Genomic DNA, 21,368 nt, shown 5'->3' with positions numbered 1-21,368 from the left:
CAGTGGGGAGGGAATATGCGGGTCCTTTATCTACACGGTCTGTAAGCTCTGTGGGAATAGAAGGGGTTCCTTTCCATTCCAGTTGCACGCCCCCCCTTTCTGTTACTTGTGCCCTTGATCCTTTACTGAAGTTTTCTCACTCCTTTGTTTGCATGCCTGATTGCCCTTTTAACCTGCTTGGACGGGACCTCATGAGCCTCCTAGGGCTCTCTATTTCTTTTAGTGGCTCACACATGGTTGTTGACATACCAGACGAAACCTCGTCGGCTGCTCTTGCCCTCACCTCTCTTTCTCTCCCCCATAACCTTCTCAATGCTGCTTGTGCCGTTACCTGCCTCACACCCTCTCTTTCTGATCTCCCAGCTTCTCTTTGGGCGGAACATAAGGACGAGGTGGGCTTTGTTAACTGTACCCCTTACGAGGCGGTCATTAAACACTCTTCGCCAGTATATGTAAAACAGTACCCCCTTTCCCCAGCTAAACTGTCTGGCATTGATGATGTTCTGTGTTCTCTCCTAGAGCAAGGTGTGGTTGTTCCCTGTGTCAGCCCTTATAACACCCCAGTGAATCCGGTGCAGAAGCCCAACGGCACGTGGCGTTTCACCCAGGATTTGCGTAAGATTAATGAGTTAATTATCCCAGTCGCCCCATTAGTTCCAGACGTTCCCTCTCTTATGGCCTCGATTCCGTGTGAACATGCGTTTTTCTCTGTGATTGACCTCTGTTCTGCCTTTTTCAGCGTCCCTGTGGGCCACGACACGCAGCCCCTGTTCGCTTTTACGCACAGGGGAAAGCAGTACACATGGACCAGGTTACCCCAAGGATATGTCGATTCCCCCGCGGTTTTTACAGCCGTAGTGAGGGACGCCTTGGCCGGTTTGTGCCTCCCCTCGGGCTCCTCCGTGCTCCAATACGCGGATGATCTTCTGGTAACGGCGGAGGACGAGGACCTTTGCGCTAAAGCCACACTCGCTCTCCTCTCTCTTCTGGCGCAAGAAGGTTTCAAGGTCTCACGAACTAAGCTTCAGTTCTGCCTCCCCACTGTTCGATATCTGGGTCACGATCTCTCCCAGGGCTCCCGCAGGCTCAGCCCCGAGCGTGTGCAGGTCATCCTAGACACTCAGGTGCCTGCCACCAAACACGCCCTCATGGCTTTTCTGGGACTTATCAATTACTGCCGCCAGTGGATTCCTGACTGTTCCACCTATGACAAGTGTCTGCGCTCTGCAATTCTGCACTCGGACCCTTTGACTCAGCCCCTGGTGTGGTCTGATGAGATGCTGACGGCCTTCAGGGCCTTGAAACAGGCTTTATGCTCGGCCCCTGCTCTCGGACTTCCGAATTACCGTTTGCCGTTTCATTTATATGTGTGCAACCAGCAGGGAACTGCGTCTGGGGTTTTGGCGCAGGAGCACGGGGGGGGTATGCGGCCTTGTGCGTTCCTCTCTAAAACTCTTGATTCTGTGGCACAGGGCCTCCCTGCTTGCCTCAGGGCGGTGGCTGCATGTGCTGTCATGGTCACGGACGCTGAACGGCTGGTTTTGTCTCACCCGCTCGTTCTCCACACCTCACATGATGTAGTGCACGTTTTAAAGAACCTCAGTACCCAGCATTTATCTGCGCAGCGTCGCTCTGGATACGAGTCTATTCTTTTGGCCACCGAAAACCTTACTGTTAAGCCCTCCTCCTCTTTTGATTCTCTCGCGCACGCGCTTCAGCGCCTCCTCAATTCACAGGATGATTTTCTTCCTTCTGAAACACACGACTGCATTTCTAGCATTCTTTTCGAGACAAGTATCCGCCCCGACTTACGCTCCACCCCGTTACTTTCAGGTGATTCGCTGTTTGTGGACGGCTCGTGCTCACGCCCCTCTGACGGCGTTTTCGTGTGTGGTTATTCTGTGTGCCGCCTTCCTGATGAAACTGTTGAAGCTTTTTCTCTCCCTTTCTCCTCGGCTCAGGCTGCCGAACTATACGCTCTAACCCGTGCATGTGTTATTGCCCAGGACACAGACGTCACTATCTACACTGATTCACGTTACGCTTTCGGCGTTGCTCACGACTTTGGTCGGATTTGGGCTTCGCGTGGGTTCACCACTGCAGACGGTAAGCCCATTTCTCATTCTTCGCTTGTTACTGATCTTATTACAGCGTGTCTTCTCCCGCGCTCTTTAGCCATTGTTAAGACTCGTGCTCATTGTATTGGGGACTCTTTTGAGATCAGGGGAAACTCTCTCGCCGATCGCATTGCCAAAGCCGCGGCTGCCTCCGGTGTTTTTCCGCCTTCGCTTACTCTCTCCCTGGTCTCATCCAGCCGTATGATTAGTGCCGTTCTTCCGGACATTGACTTGATCTCCCTCCAGGCCTCCGCTTCGGCCTCAGACAACCATTTCTGGGACTCATGCGGCGCGCAGCCGTCTGACGGCGTTCGGATCGATGCTCAGGGCCGCCTTTGTTTGCCTAGACATTGCACTCCATTTCCTCGTCCGCGAGTTTCATGGTCCCACTCACCGCGGACGAAGGGGGGTAGTGGAGGATTTATCCAAAATATTTTGCATCGACAAAATACACACCGATGTACATCACATTCTAGACAGATGTTTAACGTGCGCCCAGAATAATCCATCTAAACCAGGCGCGGTACATCAGCACCTTCCCATACCTGACACGCCGTTCCAGGAATGGCAGATTGACTTTACTCACATGCCAAAACAGGGCCCCTTTAAGTATCTTTTGGTCATGGTCGACAAATTTTCACGATGGGTGGAGGCTTTCCCTTGCGGGAAAGAAGACGCTCGCACGGCGGTAAACAAATTGACGCAAGAAATCATTCCGCGTTATGGCCTCCCGGTAGGGATAGACTCTGACAAAGGGACGCCGTTCACCTCTAAGGTGACACAAGAACTATGTAAGGACCTAAAAATCCTTTGGCGATTCCACATCCCGTACCATCCACAATCCTCCGGCATTGTGGAGCGCGCAAATAGAACAATCAAGGGTAAGCTGCGCAAGGCAATGCAAGAAACCGGCACTAAAAACTGGGTACAAATTTTACCCTTAGTCCTCGCTGACATGCGAATGACCGCTCAAGTGGCCCTCGACAACCTGTCTCCGTACGAGCTCGTGATGGGCCGGCCTTTTCCTACACCCTGGCGCAGAGGTATGCAGGCTATAGGAACGAGTGATCTTGATGTACATCTCAGTGAGTACGCCGTGGGTCTCATGCGGGTACTTGATGAATACTGGACGAGACTAAATTCCAAAAAGCCTCCCATTCCTGAGGCACCCACTCACCCCTTTGAGGTAGGGGATAAAGTGTTGGTAAAGAAATTCGCTAAATTAGGCACTCCTCTAGAGGAACCGCCCTACAGTGAACCCACGGATGTGCTCGCTGTAACTCGAACGGCTGTACTAACTGACCTTTTTCCACAGTGGATTCATGCCAGTCGAATAAAGAAGGCTCCAATGTAATAGAAATCTATATTGTTGATGCTTAACAGGTTTTTGTGTTTCAGAAAGTTGCTGTGACAATAGCTGACGGCCTTTTCAGGGATCCCCTTTCCAGCATCCGGAGTAATCCGGTTTCGGCTGATCTACAAAGAGGGGATGGTCGGTGAGTCCTGCAGACTTCTGGGCTAAAGAATCTGAAAGACACGTGAGCCTGGGCTACCTTCAACTATCTACATCCTGTGGACACAGAAAGAACAAAGTCAGTGACCAGTATGACTTTCCTTCTGGTATTGGTCTTAGCGCTTGGAGCAGGGAATCCCGCTCAAGCCAGCCACGAGGACAACGTTTTTTGGCGATTTGCCAATTGGACTGCTAAACAACATACTAATCAGTCTTGTTATGTCTGTCAATACGTTAGAGTCTAAACTGTAGTTATACTCTGTAAACAAAGTATAAAAGAGGGGATTGTAAGATTGTGTGTGTTCTCGTGCATAGCTGTCCTGAGCTTTATGACCCTTTCACACCCTGGTAAACGTGCATAATCGCGAGAACATACTCTTTTATTTTCTCTGTACCTTCTAGTTTCGCTGAAACCACATTCCTGGTTCCTCCTGTTCTAGGGGGTGTATGGTCTCTTTCATGTATAATAAAAACGACTCCTTATCTGGCGAGTTGACCTTGTGCCCCCGAGCCCCTTACTTATCTTGTCACGCAAGCTTCTGATGTATATAAACCCTGCTCTTTCTGTGTATCGTTGAGCAGTGCCTGAATAAACCAGATTGATTTCATTCGTGTGGTTTGTTTTCTCCCTGCTCCAGAGCGCTCTTACGTCAACGCATCTGAACTGAGACAGACACAGGTTCTAACAGCACCTAATCTCCAGGCTGCTCTGGGTATGTTGTATGTCACTCTGGATAAGAATGCCTGTAATGTTAACTGATTATCTTTGTTAAATTTTCACTTTTAAATATATCACAAGATCATGACCAAAAATTTGCAATGGGGCATTGACGGTGTCCTAAAGACTGCCTTTAGTACAGTGCTAAAAAGGAAAAGCAAATCCATGACCACACCTATGAGAGACAAGAAGATTAGCATAATAATTGCTATGTTAATTATGCTAGCTTCCGTCTTTTAGTGCTTTTTCTCATCTTGTGTGAAAGAGTTAGAAAGATGTCGCATTGCACTGTTTTCAGAATATTGATGCTTGAAGGAATTCTTTCAGACATATTATTTAAGGGAGCTCTTAAGTAATATAATACTTGACTGTAGTGGGTCCTGCTGAATTGGCATTTAGATATGGACTTTGTAAGGCTCTGAGGGCATTTGAAGATTTGAAGTATTCTGTCCATCTAACATCATCTATCTACACTAGGGCCAAAAAAGCTCCAGTGGCTGAATAATTTATTTTCAAGACAAGCCTTGCAAGAACATTTTGGACATAGTTTGGACAAGTGTCAAATCCTAATGTTTCTCTTCTTTGAAAGTCAGTGTTTGAAAGCAGACAAGCATGGTTTGCGAAAGTACTAATACAGTACAGTACAATAATCTTTATTAGGTTCACAAAATGGGGTCTTCATACCTAATTTGCAAGTGCTTATAAAAATATAATAATTCTAATTACAAATAATAAATGAAAGTATTCTACAGAAGTACAGTGGTGCTTGAAAGTTTGTGAACCCTTTAGAATTTTCTATATTTCTGCATAAATATGACCTAAAACATCATCAGATTTTCACACAAGTCCTAAAAGTAGATAAAGGGAACCCAGTTAAACAAATGAGACAAAAATATTATACTTGGCCATTTATTTATTGAGGAACATGATCCAATATTACATATCTGTGAGTGGCAAAAGTATGTGAACCTCTGCTTTCAGTATCTGGTGTGACCCCCTTGTGCAGCAATAACTACAACTAAACATTTCCGGTAACTGTTGATCAGTCTTGCACACTGGCTTGGAGGAATTTTAGCCCATTCCTCCATAAAGAACAGCTTCAACTCTGGGACGTTGGTGGGTTTCCTCACATGAACTGCTCGCTTCAGGTCCTTCCACAACATTTCGATTGGATTAAGGTCAGGACTTTGACTTGGCCATTCCAAAACATTAACTTTATTCTTCTTTAACCATTCTTTGGTAGAATGACTTGTGTGCTTAGGGTCGTTGTCTTGCTGCATGACCCACCTTCTCTTGAGATTCAGTTCATGGACAGATGTCCTGACATTTTCCTTTAGAATTTGCTGGTATAATTCAGAATTCATTGCTCCATCAATGATGGCAAGCCGTCCTGGCCCAGATGCAGCAAAACAGGCCCAAACCATGATACTACCACCACCATGTTTCACAGATGGGATAAGGTTCTTATGCTGAAATGCAATGTTTTCCTTTCTCCAAACATAACACTTCTCATTTAAACCAAAAAGTTCTATTTTGGTCTCATCCGTCCACAAAGCATTTTTCCAATAGCCTTCTGGCTTGTCCACGTGATCTTTAGCAAACTGCAGACGAGCAGCAATGTTCTTTTTGGAGAGCAGTGGCTTTCTCCTTGCAACCCTGCCATGCACACCATTGTTGTTCAGTGTTCTCCTGATGGTGGACTCATGAACACTATTATTAGCCAATGTAAGAGAGGCCTTCGGTTGCTTAGAAGTTACCCTGGGGTCCTTTGTGACCTCACCAACTATTACACGCCTTGCTCTTGGAGTGATCTTTGTTGGTCGATCACTCCTGGGGAGGGTAACAATGGTCTTGAATTTCCTCCATTTGTACACAATCTGTCTGACTGTGGATTGGTGGAGTCCAAACTCTTTAGAGATGGTTTTGTAACCTTTTCCAGCCTGATGAGCATCAACAATGCTTTTTCTGAGGTCCTCAGAAATCTCCTTTGTTCGTGCTATGATAAACTTCCACAAACATGTGTTGTGAAGATCAGACTTTGATAGATCCCTGTTCTTTAAATAAAACAGGGTGCCCACTTACACCTGATTGTCATCCCATTGATTGAAAACACCTGACTCTAATTTCACCTTCAAATTAACTGCTAATCCTAGAGGTTCACATACTTTTGCCACTCACAGATATGTAATATTGGATCATTTTTCTCAATAAATAAATGACCAAGAATAATATTTTTGTCTCATTTGTTTAACTGGGTTCCCTTTATCTACTTTTAGGGCCTGTGTGAAAATCTGATGATGTTTCAGGTCATATTTATGCAGAAATATAAAAAATTCTAAAGGGTTCACAAACTTTCAAGCACCACTGAATATAGAAAGGAGTTATTATCAAAACCTAATAGAAGTACTATTTCCAATGTTAGCATCAAACTTATCAGAACTCGGTGTGCAGCCACCTCTCGAAATAACACAACTTTAAGTTACGTTTAAAAATGGATACTGATAGAGACTTGGAAATTGCCTCTGGGAGTGACTTCCAGACAGAAACCCCTCTATAAAGAAATGAGTTTTGTGCCTTGGCAGTACAACACTTGGGGATATTCAGATTGTTACTATTCCTAGTATTTTGTTGATGTACTGTATACTGGAGCATTTCCTGAACAAGCTAGTAAGATACTTAGGGGCAAGATTATTCATGCATTTGTACATAAGTACAGCGTCTCTTATGGTTAATAAATCAGACACAGGTAAAAGTTTCAGTTCCTTGAGAGTAGGTGTTATGTGATCATATTTGCGCTGCCAAGATAGAATTCAGGCAGCAAAATTCTGCACTCGCTGTAACTTATGAATATTTGAATTGCTGGTACCTGATCAGACAGAAGAACAGTAAAAAAGCTTAGTAAAAATTAATGATTGTAAAGAGTGTCTGTTGGTCAAAAAGGTGACGGATCCGACTTATCATTACTAGTTTGCTTATTAGATCTGCAGCTAGAGTCCTGATGTGTTCATTGAATGATAAGTTCTTATTGACTATAACTCCAAGGTCTGTAACTGAGTGAACGACAGGTAGCTCCTTCCCCAGGAACGTAATGGATGGGACAGGCGTCTGACTGAGTATCTTGCTTGATCCAAACACACACAACTTGGTCTTGTCCAACGTAATGTCTTGTAATGCCTGCTACTAAGCCTTCCAGCACTTCTTGTCATAGACTCACACAAAGTTGCCACTAAAAACATGGCATGCCATCACACAGAAACGATAAAGGTTACATCCTACGTCAAAATCTCTGATATACGTTTTTGTGATGAAACTTTTAGTGCACAGCTAAACACAGACAATAATCCTGTTTTTAATACTGAACATTTCCTATTGATCTGTTCAACAGTTCATCACATTTTTTTTGTGTGGTGTTCATATTTTTGTTACTCAGCCAGTGTTCGTGGGTCTGGCGGACCCGCTGCATTTTGGTGCTTTAAATTCAACACAATCAAACAATTTTACATTAAATTCTTAACAGATGTTTCCTTCACCCCAATTACAAGCAACATAAACAGCATATATGGTTAATATTTGCCCTTTACCTTTGTTAGATTACATTTATTTTTTTTAAAAAGTGCGACTTGTTTTTTGTTTGTCTTTTAATAAAATGTAATTTTACAAAAAAATCCATTACAGTCAAGATATGAGTGGAAAAAAAGATGTTTATCTTCAAATTTACAAACGAAGCAAGGTTTTCCATAATAACTGATTTTTATTTATTTGAATTTCATTAGAAATTTAACCCATTCAGTTCAGTTTACACAACACAAGCTGAACACATACAGTAACCATTGTCAGTCTATACAACACATCATCCCCATGCTCGTCTTTGGTTTGGGACTAACTGATGCTCCATCTCATCCTCTTCTTCAGAGTCACGTCAGACTCTGAATTTTCAGAAATGTGATCCTCACGTTCTGAAACGTCTTCCTCTACATCATCATCAAAAGCTTCTCTCTCTTCCAGAATCATTTGCAAGTCCATCTGAGCAGAGAATCTTTTGGCCATCTTGATCAGTTGTGATAAGGAGCCACATTGGAAAAGCTATAGTTATTGTGTCCTGCCCCCAATTTATGGGAACTTCTGTCTTGGTTCCCGCAAGACAGAGGGTACAATGTGTAGGAATATGAAAGCAGACAGGTGTCGGTGCTTGAATGGCAGGGGCAGAAACACAAAACTCACACACACACACACTAACAGCAGGCCCAGACAGGAGGAGGACAGAGTGAAGGTACACACTTTTATTAACCCCGGGTCCAGTGGACCCGAACATCCTGTATGTAATATAAATGTGTGGTGGGGTGTACAGTGTGTGGTCATCGAAAATGTGTTCTGATATACGCTACCGTTCAAAAGTTTGGGGTCACTTTGAAATTCCCTTATTTTTGAAAGAAAAGCACTGTTTTTTTCAATGAAGATCACTTTAAACTAATTAGAAATACACTCTATACATTGCTAATGTGGTAAATGACTATTCTAGCTGCAAATGTCTGGTTTTTGGTGCAATATCTACATAGGTGTATAGAGGCCCATTTCCAGCAACTATCACTCCAGTGTTCTAATGGTACAATGTGTTTGCTCATTGCCTCAGAAGGCTAATGGATGATTAGAAAACCCTTGTACAATCATGTTAGCACAGCTGAAAACAGTTTAGCTCTTTAGAGAAGCTATAAAACTGACCTTCCTTTGAGCAGATTGAGTTTCTGGAGCATCACATTTGTGGGGTCGATTAAAGGATATGGGACATGGATTTTTTTTTCTGGGCATAATTATGTATAAAGGACATAAGAAATGCCATCTAAATCACTGCAGGGCGTCAAAAAATGTGAAAATCATCACATTATTCAAGTTTTTTTTATACATCAGGGTAAAACAAGGATTCGTTAATGAGCTAGGTGGTCACGTGACCTGTGACGTAACAAAAACTTTCCAAGGAGCCAGCGCTTGGGAATCTAATGTAAACAGGTTACCGAAATGGACACCATCGACAGTGATATTCCCGATGTTTCACAGATGTGAAGTTAGACCTTATCAATTAGAACCGATAGCTGGAAATTCACATGAACATGGATCTTGTATTTACTCTGACGGGTCAGATGATTCTGAGAGTGAGAGTTCATTCAATCCCCATGAAACTGAAAGCGGTCGGCTCGATAACACTTCCTGGTAAGTTAAAAACAATTCTGCTCAAAGGCTAATGATCTGTTGAAAAAAGTATTATTTTTGTATCATACATTGAAAGTTCATCATAGATCTAGCTAAAGTCCGTTGCAAGCTATTTTTTTTTTGCTGATATTTTTCGAGATTGATTGAGATACAATGCTTCCAGAGTCCGAGATGAAAACATTCAAAATGGTGAAACGCCATCACACAGCCAACAATACTACGCCGTTTGGCGAAAGAGATGAAAATTAAGAAAAGTTAAACAAACTTACCAACATAACATTTATTTAAATGTCCATTAATGTTACAGGATTTCTTGACTGTCTCTACAGTTGTAGGAATGTTAGGCCCTGTATATTATGGCGCTATCACTGCCTCCATGAACCTGGCTATACGGCCTATTGTCCTCACCGATGTTTATGTCGGAATCCGCATCATTGCTCCAGAAAATTATTCAATTGTTTTGAAAACATAATCGATATCTATTGTTGCATTGAAATTTGTCAACTCTATGTTTTATTCGCGCAATAAATAAAATATAGAATAATAAAATGAAATAAAAGTTAAAAAAAAACTCTTCTACAACTTCACCACAACTCTTCAATTCGGTACGTAAACAAAGAAGGACAGATATAAGAGTAAATGAGTCAGAATTAGGGGTGGCACGGTGGTGTAGTGGTTAGCGCTGTCGCCTCACAGCAAGAAGGTCCTGGGTTCGAGCCCCGGGGCCGGCAAGGGCCTTTCTGTGTGGAGTTTGCATGTTCTCCCCGTGTCTGCGTGGGTTTCCTCCGGGTGCTCCAGTTTCCCCCACAGTCCAAAGACATGCAGGTTCGGTTAACTGGTGACTCTAAATTGACCGTAGATGTGAGTGTGAATGGTTGTCTGTGTCTATGTGTCAGCCCTGTGATGACCTGGCGACTTGTCCAGGGTGTACCCCGCCTTTTGCCCATAGTCAGCTGGGATAGGCTCCAGCTTGCCTGTGACCCTGTAGAAGGATAAAGCGGCTAGAGATAATGAGATGAGATGAGTCAGAATTATGATAATCAATAATTGATACACCCAAAATTATAATACTAATCCTTACCTCGGCTTTCAGACGCTTAGCGAATGCACCTCGTGGTGGCCGTAGCACTTCTGGTTTCACTCCGCCGTCTTGTTCCTGAATTGGGACGTTGGGAATGGCTCCATCTTTACGTAGCCTCTTAAATTTGGCTTGGCAATTAATTTCGTTCAGTACCTGAGTATTAAAGTTGAAAGAATCCTCTGTGAAATGGTCCGAACACAGTTTGTGGGAAACAGTAGGTGCAAAGTTTTTTCTACGGCAGTAGTGAGCCCACACTTTCCTCAGCTTCGGGTCCTTGGGGAATGCAAAAAAACTTACTCCAGGGCATTTCTCATTGGAATTATTGCAACCATAAGCAGCACAATACACCATGATGTCCAATGTATGATGTCCAATGTACTTTAAAGACTATAAAAACAATTTTCTTGTCATCCACTTCTCCATTCATCTACCCGCTTGTGCTGTGCCCGAAAGTTTTTGTGACGTATGATCACGTGACAGCGGCTCTTCCGGTGGTAGAAAATGCATATCGGAAGTCGAGCAGAAATGCCATTATAATCATCACGAATATAACGATTTTGCTGAATTTAATAGATGATTTTGTATTTGTTGATGCAATTAATTCATATTTTTAATGGAAAAAAACTGATATAGCGTGCATTTATGTTTCATGTCCCATATCCTTTAAATGCTCAAAATGGCCAGAAGAATGTCTTGACTATATTTTCTATTCATTTTACAACTTATGGTGGTAAATAAAAGTGACTTTTCATGGAAAACACAAAATTGTCTGGGTGACCCCAAACTTTTGAACGGTAGTGTATGTTCTTCACAGAAAATGTGTAGGGGGGAAGAAAGAGAGACAAAAGAAGTGATGGAAATCCCTTTTAAGAATCTTAGATAATCCAAATTTTTAACTAGGTTGGAAGTTATGACAAGGCCAATGAGTCTGAGTTTGAAAAAATAATTAATCGTATCATTGTTCCTTTCATAAAAAATGAAAATGGGGTCCCACAGACCCGAACACCATACAAGGGTTAATTGATGGCACTAAGATCACTTTCATTTTGCCAAAGTGCTTTTTAGCTGAGCTTCCATGCATCAGCAGGAGGAACTCATCATGTCTGATATGATTTATTTATATATTTGTAATATATGAAAATGCAGTCAGAGATGCACAGAGTCTTTGTGGCATCCAATGAGTGGCTGAATGCATTAGAGATGAGCATGAATAATTAATTCAGTGACACAGGGGACTCATGGTAAACGCTTCCACATGAAGACTCGGCATACCCATAGCGTAATCTTTCAGCCAAGCCATGTAAAATTCAGCCTTTTTATCGACCATGTGGACAAATACATTGCCACTCATCTACTGTGACTTAGCACCTAGCTAAGTGCTTTCTAAGTAGAAAACCGGATGAGCTTCATAGCTAATCGCTTTTACAAAAATAAACAAAAGAAAACAGTAGTTCAGTAGTTGTTGTTGTGTGGCAGGTAAGCTTCTTATAAAAAATAAAATTCAAGACATATTATCATAGTGAGATTATAGATGTTACAGGTCAAAAAATTTCAACCTAGGTGATTTTTTTTTAACCTGGGTTAAAATGTTTAACCTAGTTCATAACTTCCAACCTAGTTAAAAATTTGGATTATCTAAGATTCTTAAAAGGGATTTTCCATCACTTCTTTTGTCTCTCTTTCTTCCATTCACTTCATCTCTATCTACACCTACCTAGTATTTCCTCTTGTCTGTCTATTCCTATCTACCTAATTAGCATTTTTTACATATCTTTTTTCATACTTAACCAGGATTCAGAACCTTGTGATTTTTAACCCAACACCTTAACCACTAGACCAGCGACAATTGTGATGGAAGGAGTGATATATATTTTGAATTTATTAATGAGTCCAGCCTTATTACATCATCAAGTAGTTTAAAATACAAAGTCTTCCCAAATCCTAACCCTAACCCTAGATATAATAAGTCTCCCTAATACAAGTAGCAAATTACGAAGTGGGTTAAAAATTCTAATCTAGATTGAAAAATTCCACCTGACCTACAATTCCGACCTGGAACATAGACATTTAGTCACACAAGAAAGATTTGTTATTAATAATATACTGAAAAAAACAATGTAAGGAACTGTTAATTTATAGTATAACCATCTGAATCAGCACTGTAGAGGTCACAGCCTCCATAAAGCCTTGAAGGAAGCTGAAGATTTAAAATATTGTGTATATCAGCTACACCACAGGAGGACATCAGCCTTGACAATTGGCCTTATATCTTGCAGAAAGAACTCTGCAACAAAAAGCACCAGAGAGAATGAATGCCTCAGGAAACCTTTCAAGTACTGCATTTATATTGTGGGCTTTTTGGTTGATAGTCTCAATTTAAACAACAGAACTGATAAAAAAAACAAATATTCTATGTATGTGTGTTTCTTAGAAAACATCCAGGCTGGTCTCAGATGTGTGAAGGAGAAGGAGCAAAGATTATTTATTCTGTCCATAGAAACTGACCACTACAAAGACAAGTGTGCAGTTGAACAGCCTACAGACCAATAGGGGGATGTATATTGCAGACAGCATAAAGAATGTTTGAATATTAGTGCATCAGTTTATTGACTTCCAATCTCATAACACCCATCCATCCATTATCCATAACCGTTTATCCTGTGCAGGGTCACAGGCAAGCTGGAGCCTATCCCAGCTGACTATGGGCAAGAGGCGGGGTACACCTTGGACAAGTCACCAGGTCATTGCAGGGCTGACACATAGAGACAAACAATCATTCACACCTACAGGCAATTTAGAGCCACCAATGACCCTAACCCATAACTACGTCATCGCTTGTTTACCGCAATGCATTATGGGTGATACCTGGGGTTAGCTCCGCCGTATTGTTTACTTACTTTCACCCTTGTTAAACACTGCATTGTTCTGTCTAACCGGTTTTAACTGTGCCTAAAGTGAATTGCTGTGTGCCTTACTGTGTCTCCACAACAAAGAAAGTACCTAATTTGAGTTTTTATCAGCTGCCAGTCAAGAAGAAGGGAAGAAAGAAATGGATAAGTTTAATCCGCAACGAAAACCTTCAGATTGAATCGAAATGGACAAGTGTTTGTAGCTTACATTTCTCGGGTGGGAAAAAGACGTACTTATACTGTGACTCAGCAATATTTCCATGGTCTATGAAAAGGCCTTCAGTTATAGAAGATTATAACAATCAACACTGTTCATCATCTGAAACTAGCGATGTTCCAAGGCCTGGAAAACAAAGAAGCATTATTTGGCCTTTGCCTCTCAACGTGCCGAAGCACTCGGCAGCTGAACGAGCCTGTCGGACCGATAAAACTCCCAAACCATGAAGGGTTCTCTTTCGACTGTGGGTGGTAGAAATGGGCAACTGGACTTGCTTGAAAATTCTTGAAAACGTTTCATCTCTCGTCCAAAAGGCTTCCTCAGTTCTGTCTGAAGACAGAACTGAGGAAGCCTTTTGGACAAAAGGTGAAACGTTTTCAAGAATTTTCAAGCAAGTCCAGTTGCCCATTTCTACCACCCACAGTTTACTATGACCTGGATGATTGAGAATCTTCACAGACAGGTTCTCTTTCGAGTTTGTATAATGTTCAGTGTACCTCACTAGTGGCATTTATTAATGCATTACCATCTGGGTCACATACATATCAACTTAATCCACTGTTTATTAAGTCCTTCACCCTGTATCACACACCAAAAATTAAGTTCAATCCGTGTTCAACAAATCAATCCAGATTAGACTTACAAAATAGTTTATTTCTTAAGATTTGACAAGATGTAGCAAAATGTTTCAAAATTAGGAATGAAATTATTTAGCATACAAATTATTTATGTTGTTCGCACATTTTCGTTGATTAGGCCTATAAAGTTTTGCTATACTTGGCCGTAGGACCTGGCAGTCAGCCTAACATGAATGTAACTTCACCATGAACACTATAGACATTACAGCCAATTTCAGAGAGGCTACATACAATTCCTGATATTCAGATAGATTTGTTTTCTCGATAAAGTTTAGCTGGTGCAATATACGTCCTCAGAAATAAGACATTCTGAGATTTGATGTTGTTGTTGTACAGTGTGGTAGACTCGGTCTAGACGCTTACCTTCTCACCAAGCTTGATTTGGATTCCGATTTTCCTCCTGTAAACCCTCGACATGTTATACACTTTTTTAAATCATCAATTTCATTGTCTTCCATGACAGAGCACTGCAAAATCGCTCCTCTCACATCACTCTCATGTAAAATTCATCTGATATATCGCTCAACTACCGACCCTGGCTATCCCCCACAATGCACTGCGATAAACAAGTGATGACATAGTTATGCTTGGGGGCTGTTAACCTAACCTGCATGTATTTGGACTGTGGGGGAAACCAGAGCACCTGGAGGAAACCCACACAGACACAGGGAGAACATGCAAACTCCACACAGAAAGGCCCCCGTCGGCTACTGGGCTCCGACCCAGAACCTTCTTGCTGTAAGGCAACAGTGCTAACCACTACACCACCGTGCCACCAATCTCATAATAATGTTATACAATATTATATGCAGCCTACAACACTGTAAAAATGTTGTATTTGTTCAGGTCTCTTTGTATGCAAACATTCACAAACCCCCAAAGTGAAATATTTATACTTGGTCTCATGAAAGATTTCTACTCATTTGAACAACGTGGTTGGATTTCATTGTAAGAAAACTGGTCGCACTACCATCTCACAGCTCCCCAGTTTGATCCTGAGCTCAGGTTATTGTCTGTACAGAGCTTTTGTGCATGTTGGGGAAGCCATGGCCTAATGGTTAAAGAAGTAGCTTTGAGACCAAAAGGTTGCTGGTTTGATTCCCTGGACCAGCAGAAATGACTGAAGTGCCCTTGAACAAGGTATCTAATCCCCAGCTGCTCTGGGCATGTCACTCTGGATAAGAGCACCTTCTAAATGCCATTAATGTAAAGAAAATTGACATCTGCAAGCATTTTGATTCAAAGAGCAGCACTACTGCTCGTCAGAGGTGTGTCACAGGAGTGGGCAAAGTTTCTCTCATGTAGCTAGATAGTAAGCTCACAGGACATATTTCTAATAATGACCATTCCAACTCAATGAACTAATCAGCTATGCTAACTCTAGTTGAACTCTACAAGCCATTTTCTGGGGCTGAGCTTTGTGTATATAAGCAGGAATGGACAGCAGCTCAAGCAATAAAAAGTTAAAATGTTCTTCAACCCTCCTACTTAGTTGATAGAGACCCAGTGCAAGGTACCTAACCCCAACTGCTCCCCAGGCTGCTCTGGGTATGTTGTACGTCACTCTGGATAAGAGAGTCTGCTAAATGCCTGCAATGTATTGTAATATTTTCACATGTCTATATGGGTTTCCTTCAGGTCCTCCAGTTTCCTCCTACCTCCCAAAAGCATGTGAGTTAGAAAGTGAATGTGTTTGTGAGACCCTGTGATGCACTGGTGTCCCATGAAGGGTTTGTCCCCACCTCACCCCCAGTGTTTCTGGGCTCGGCTTCAGATCCACCATGACCTTGACCAGGATAAAGTGGTTACTGAATTGTGTAAATTGTTCCATGGTGTGAGACCATGTTGTGATTTTCATTAGCATTAAGCTTAAGCCATAAAGATTTATGAAAACACAACAGAAACAATAATTAATTTAATGGAGACTGAACAGAATGATAGCAGCACTAGACTTCCTCTGTTGTAAAAAGTTAGCTTCAGGTCAGCAAGAACGTATCTGTAGGAATAGTATGGAAACTATTTGAGAGGAATTAGTTCCATATAATAGTATTGAAGTGTTCTGTAATTTTATATTAATAAGTACTTGTTGTTGTTTGTTTGGATTTTGGATACATGTGTTTGAATAGTCTGCATTAGATACTTTATAGTAAACAAGCTGTCTATAGACTGTTATGAACCTGTCAGGTGATGGTTCTGTATCAACTTATCAACTCATCTCATCTCATTATCTCTAGCCGCTTTATCCTTCTACAGGGTCGCAGGCAAGCTGGAGCCTATCCCAGCTGACTACGGGCGAAAGGCGGGGTACACCCTGGACAAGTCGCCAGGTCATCACAGGGCTGACACATAGACACAGACAACCATTCACACTCACATTCACACCTACGGTCAATTTAGAGTCACCAGTTAACCTAACCTGCATGTCTTTGGACTGTGGGGGAAACCGGAGCACCCGGAGGAAACCCACACGGACACGGGGAGAACATGCAAACTCCACACAGAAAGGCCCTCGCCGGCCCCGGGGCTCGAACCAAGGACCTTCTTGCTGTGAGGCGACAGCGCTAACCACTACACCACCGTGCCGCCCAACTTATCAACTGATTCCTAAAAATGTGAACAGTGTATGGTTGTTGAAATTTAGTAGATAAACTACCATGTCGGCAGTAGTCCTATCACTATTTCACAACATCTTGCTTAAATGTATGACATGTTGGTTGAAGGCATTTTTGACATAACATTAAGAAGAAGTTGATGATGGGGTTTTTGCATTATTAAAAAGTTCACATTCTCAATACAGGGTGGCATGGTGGTGTAGTGGTTGGCACTGTTGCCTCACAGCAAGAAGGTTCTGGGTTCAAGCCCAGTGGCTGACAGGGGCCTTTCTGTGTGGATTTTGCATGTTTTGTGTGTATGTGGGTTTCCTCTGGGTGCTCCGGCTTCCCCCACAATCTAAAGACATGTGGTTAGGTTAACTGACTACTCTAAATTGTCCATAGGTATGAATGGTAGAGAGGAGAAAACCTCTATAATAAGCTGGTAGAAGGCAACAGGAATCCATCTATCCATCCATTATCTGTAGCCACTTATCCTGTTCTACAGGGTTGCAGGCAAGCTGGAGCCTATCCCAGCTGACTATGGGCGAGAGACAGGGTACACCCTGGACAAGCTGCCAGGTTATCGCAGGGTTGACAGAGAGACAAACAACCATTCACACTCACGGTCAATTTAGAGCCACTTAATTAGCCTAACCTGCATGTCTTTGGACTGTGGGGGAAACCGGAGCACCTGGCAGAAACCCACGCAGACATGCAAACTCCACACAGAAAGGCCCTCGCCGGCCTTGAACCCAGGACCTTCTTGCTGTGAGGCGACAGTGCTAACCACTACACCACCCGCAACGGGAATGCATTACTGTAATTCTTCCCTAGTAACTTCAATGGCTGAAGCTGTCAGAGCAGACCTGCCATCAGGCAGAACACTAAAGAAGAAGATGATTCTCAATACAGTGCAGTATAATTTATTTTCTTTTCATTTCAAAAGAAACCTACAAGCCACACATGATGAACAAACACAAGCTAGCTCTCATGAAATGAATCGAGCTAAACTTAAAAAAAAGAAAGAACATATAGTGGTATGCAAAAGTTTGGGCACCCCTGGTCAAAATTGCTGTTACTGTGAACAGTTAAGCAAGTTGAAGATGAAATGATTTCCAAAAGGCATAAAGTTAAAGATGACTCGTTCCCTTTATATTGTAAGCAAAAGCAATTTTTTATTTTAATCTTTTACATTTTCAAAATGACAAAAAAGGAAAAGGGCCCGAAGCAAAAGTTTGGGCACCCTGCATGGTTAGTACCTAGTAAGACCCGCTTTGGCAAGTATCACAGCTTGTAAACACTTTTTGTAGCCAGCTAATAAGCTTTGAGTTCTTACCTGGGGGATTTTCACACATTTGTCCTTGCAAAAGGCTTCCAGTTCTACAAGTTTCTTGGGCTGTCTTGCATGCACTGCTCTTTTGAGATCTATCCACAGATTTTCAATGATGTTTAGGTCAGGGGACTGTGAGGGCCAGGGCAAAACCTTCAGCTTGTGCCTCTTGAGGTATTCCATTGTAGATTTTGAGGTGTGTTTTGGATCATTGTTTTATTGTAGGACCCATCCTATTTTTAACTTCAACTTTTTTACAGATGGTGTGATGTTTGCTTCCAGAATTTGCTGGTATTTATTCGAATCCATGCTTCCCTCGACCAATGAAATGTGCTCTGTGCCACTGGCTGCAACACAACCCCAAAGCATGATCGATCCACCCCCATGCTTCAGAGTTGAAGAGGCGTTCTTTTCCTGGAATTTGGCACCCTTTTTTCTCCAAACATACCTTTGCACATTGTGGCCAAAAAGTTCTATTTTGATTTCATCAGTCCACAGGACTTGTTTCCAAAACGCATCAGGCTTATTTAGATGTTCATTTGCAAACTTCAGATGCTGAATTTTGTGGCTAGGACGCAGGAAAGGTTTTCTTCTGATGACTCTTCCATGAAGGTCATATTTGTTCAGGTGTCACTGCATAGTAGAACAGTGCACCACCACTCCCGGGTCTGCTAAATCTTTCTGAAGGTCTTTTGCAGTCAAACAGGGGTTTTAATTTGCCTTTCTAGCAATCCAATGAGCAGTTCTTTCAGAAAGTTTTCATCTTCCAGACCTCACCTTGATCTCCACTGTTTCTGTTAACTGCCATTTCTTAATAACATTACAATCTGAGGAAACAGCTACCTGAAAATACTTTGCTATGTTCTTGTAGCCTTCTCCTGCTTTGTGAGCATCAATTATTTTATTATTCAGAATGCGAGGGGGGGCGGCACGGTGGTGTAGTGGTTAGCGCTGTCGCCTCACAGCAAGAAGGTCCGGGTTCGAGCCTCGTGGCCGACGAGAGCCTTTCTGTGCGGAGTTTGCATGTTCTCCCCGTGTCCGCGTGGGTTTCCTCCGGGTGCTCCGGTTTCCCCCACAGTCCAAAGACATGCAGGTTAGGTTAACTGGTGACTCTAAATTGACCGTAGGTGTGAGTGTGAATGGTTGTCTGTGTCTATGTGTCAGCCCTGTGATGACCTGGCGACTTGTCCAGGGTGTACCCCGCCTTTCGCCCGTAGTCAGCTGGGATAGGCTGCAGCTTGCCTGCGACCCTGTAGAACAGGATAAAGCGGCTAGAGATAATGAGATGAGATGAGAATGTGAGGGAGTTGCTTAGAGGAGCCCATAGCTGTTGATTTTAGGGACAAGTTTGAGGAGACAGAGAATTTATACAGCTTTGAAATCTGCATCATCTGGCCTTTCCTAACGAAGAATTTGAACAAGCCACATCTCAATAAGCTAATTAAGGTCTGGAACCTTGGTAAAAGTTACCTGAGAACTCAAATGTATTGGCGTGCCCAAACTTTTGCATGGTGTTCCTTTTCTTTTTTCACTCTCCAATTGTACAAAACAAAAATAATACACAAATCTTGCATAAAACACTGAAAAGAAATGTGGCGTCTTTACCTTTTATGCCTTTTGGTGATCAGTTTATCTTCTGCTCACTTAACTATTCACAGTAACAGACATTTTCAGTAAGGGTGCCCAAACTTTTGCATGCCACTCACTGTACACACTAAAGCTGTTCCTCTCTCCTGTTCATCAGTCGTGTGGTTTTGGCTGCAACCTGCCTAATGACACTGTCACTCTGTCAAGAGCACACTGATCATCAGCAGAAGTGGGAGGCCAACAGACAGGAATCGGTGTTTACGACTCAATAAAGTGTAGGAGTGCCAGCCTCACCATTTCTCTTTTCAGGCTTGGTTCTAGCTTTAAAATCGTCAGACAAACCACTTTAAAGACTAGATTCACTTGCTACCATAAGTAAAGCAAGCATCATACTGTGTTTAGTGGCATAATTGTCATTCTCATGTTTTTGTTGGAGGTAGGAGAGGAAATGTTTGTGTCCTGTTGTCATCATCATCATTATTATCATCAGTATTTGTATCAGCACTCATCACCCTTTCGTTGCTTCTCACTGTGCATCTGTTTTGCTTTTCACACATGGCAGCCGGAGCCTTGTTGCCATGGTATCCCCAGAGGCAGCTGAGCGAGTGAGCAAGCATGCTTCATATAACCCTCACAATTATAATGTTCCCACCACCATGTCTTAAAGTACATCCATCCATTATCTGTAGCCGCTTATCCTGTACAGGATCGCAGGCAAGCTGGAGCCAATCCCAGCTGACTATGGGCGAGAGGCGGGGTACACCCTGGACAAGTCACCAGGTCATTGCAGGGCTGGCACATAGAGACAAACAATCATTCACACTCATATTCACACCTACGGTCAATTTAGAGCCACCAATTAGCCTAACCTGCATGTCTTTGGACTGTGGGGGAAACCGGAGCACCCGGAGGAAACCCATGCAGACACGGGGAGAAAAAGAAAAACAACAACTTTATTCATCACACGCTTGTGAAATTCCTTTCTGCATTTAACCCATCTGAAGCAGTGAACACACACATACATACCCAGAGCAGTGAGCAGCCATGCTAACAGTGCCCGGGGAGTAGTTGGGTGCCTCACTCAAGGGTACCTCAGCCCAAGGCTGTCCCATACAGTATTAACCTAACCGCATGTCTTTAAACTGTGGGGGAAACCAGAGTAAACCCATGCAGACTTGGGGAGAACATGCAAACTCCACACAGAAAGACCCCTGCTGGCCACTGGGCTCAAACCCAGAACCTTCTTGCTGTGAGGTGACCGTGCTAACCACTTACACCACCATGCCGCCCTGTCTTAAAGTACAAACATGGGCAAACCAGTGTCTTGGAGCTCAACGATAATGTACCTTTGTGAGCTGTGGCTCAGTGAGTATTGAGCTACTACTTGGAAAGTTGAGTTCAAATCCCAACACTAGCAAGCTGCTAGAGTTGGGTCCTTGAGCAAGACCCTTAATGCTCA

The 21,368-nt window shown here is 42.8% G+C and overlaps 1 protein-coding gene across 1 annotated transcript in view; it reads right to left on the bottom strand.

Annotated features, from left to right (window-relative positions):
* The window catches only part of ppp1r14d (protein phosphatase 1 regulatory inhibitor subunit 14D), a 49,824-nt gene that overhangs the window by 27,689 nt on the left and 767 nt on the right, over nucleotides 1-21,368 (bottom strand). The gene's annotated exons all lie outside the window — the stretch shown is intronic.

Source organism: Neoarius graeffei, chromosome 11 (assembly GCF_027579695.1).
Source record: "Neoarius graeffei isolate fNeoGra1 chromosome 11, fNeoGra1.pri, whole genome shotgun sequence".
NCBI classification, from domain to species: domain Eukaryota; kingdom Metazoa; phylum Chordata; class Actinopteri; order Siluriformes; family Ariidae; genus Neoarius; species Neoarius graeffei.
This window is presented reverse-complemented; position numbering and strand designations above follow the sequence as displayed.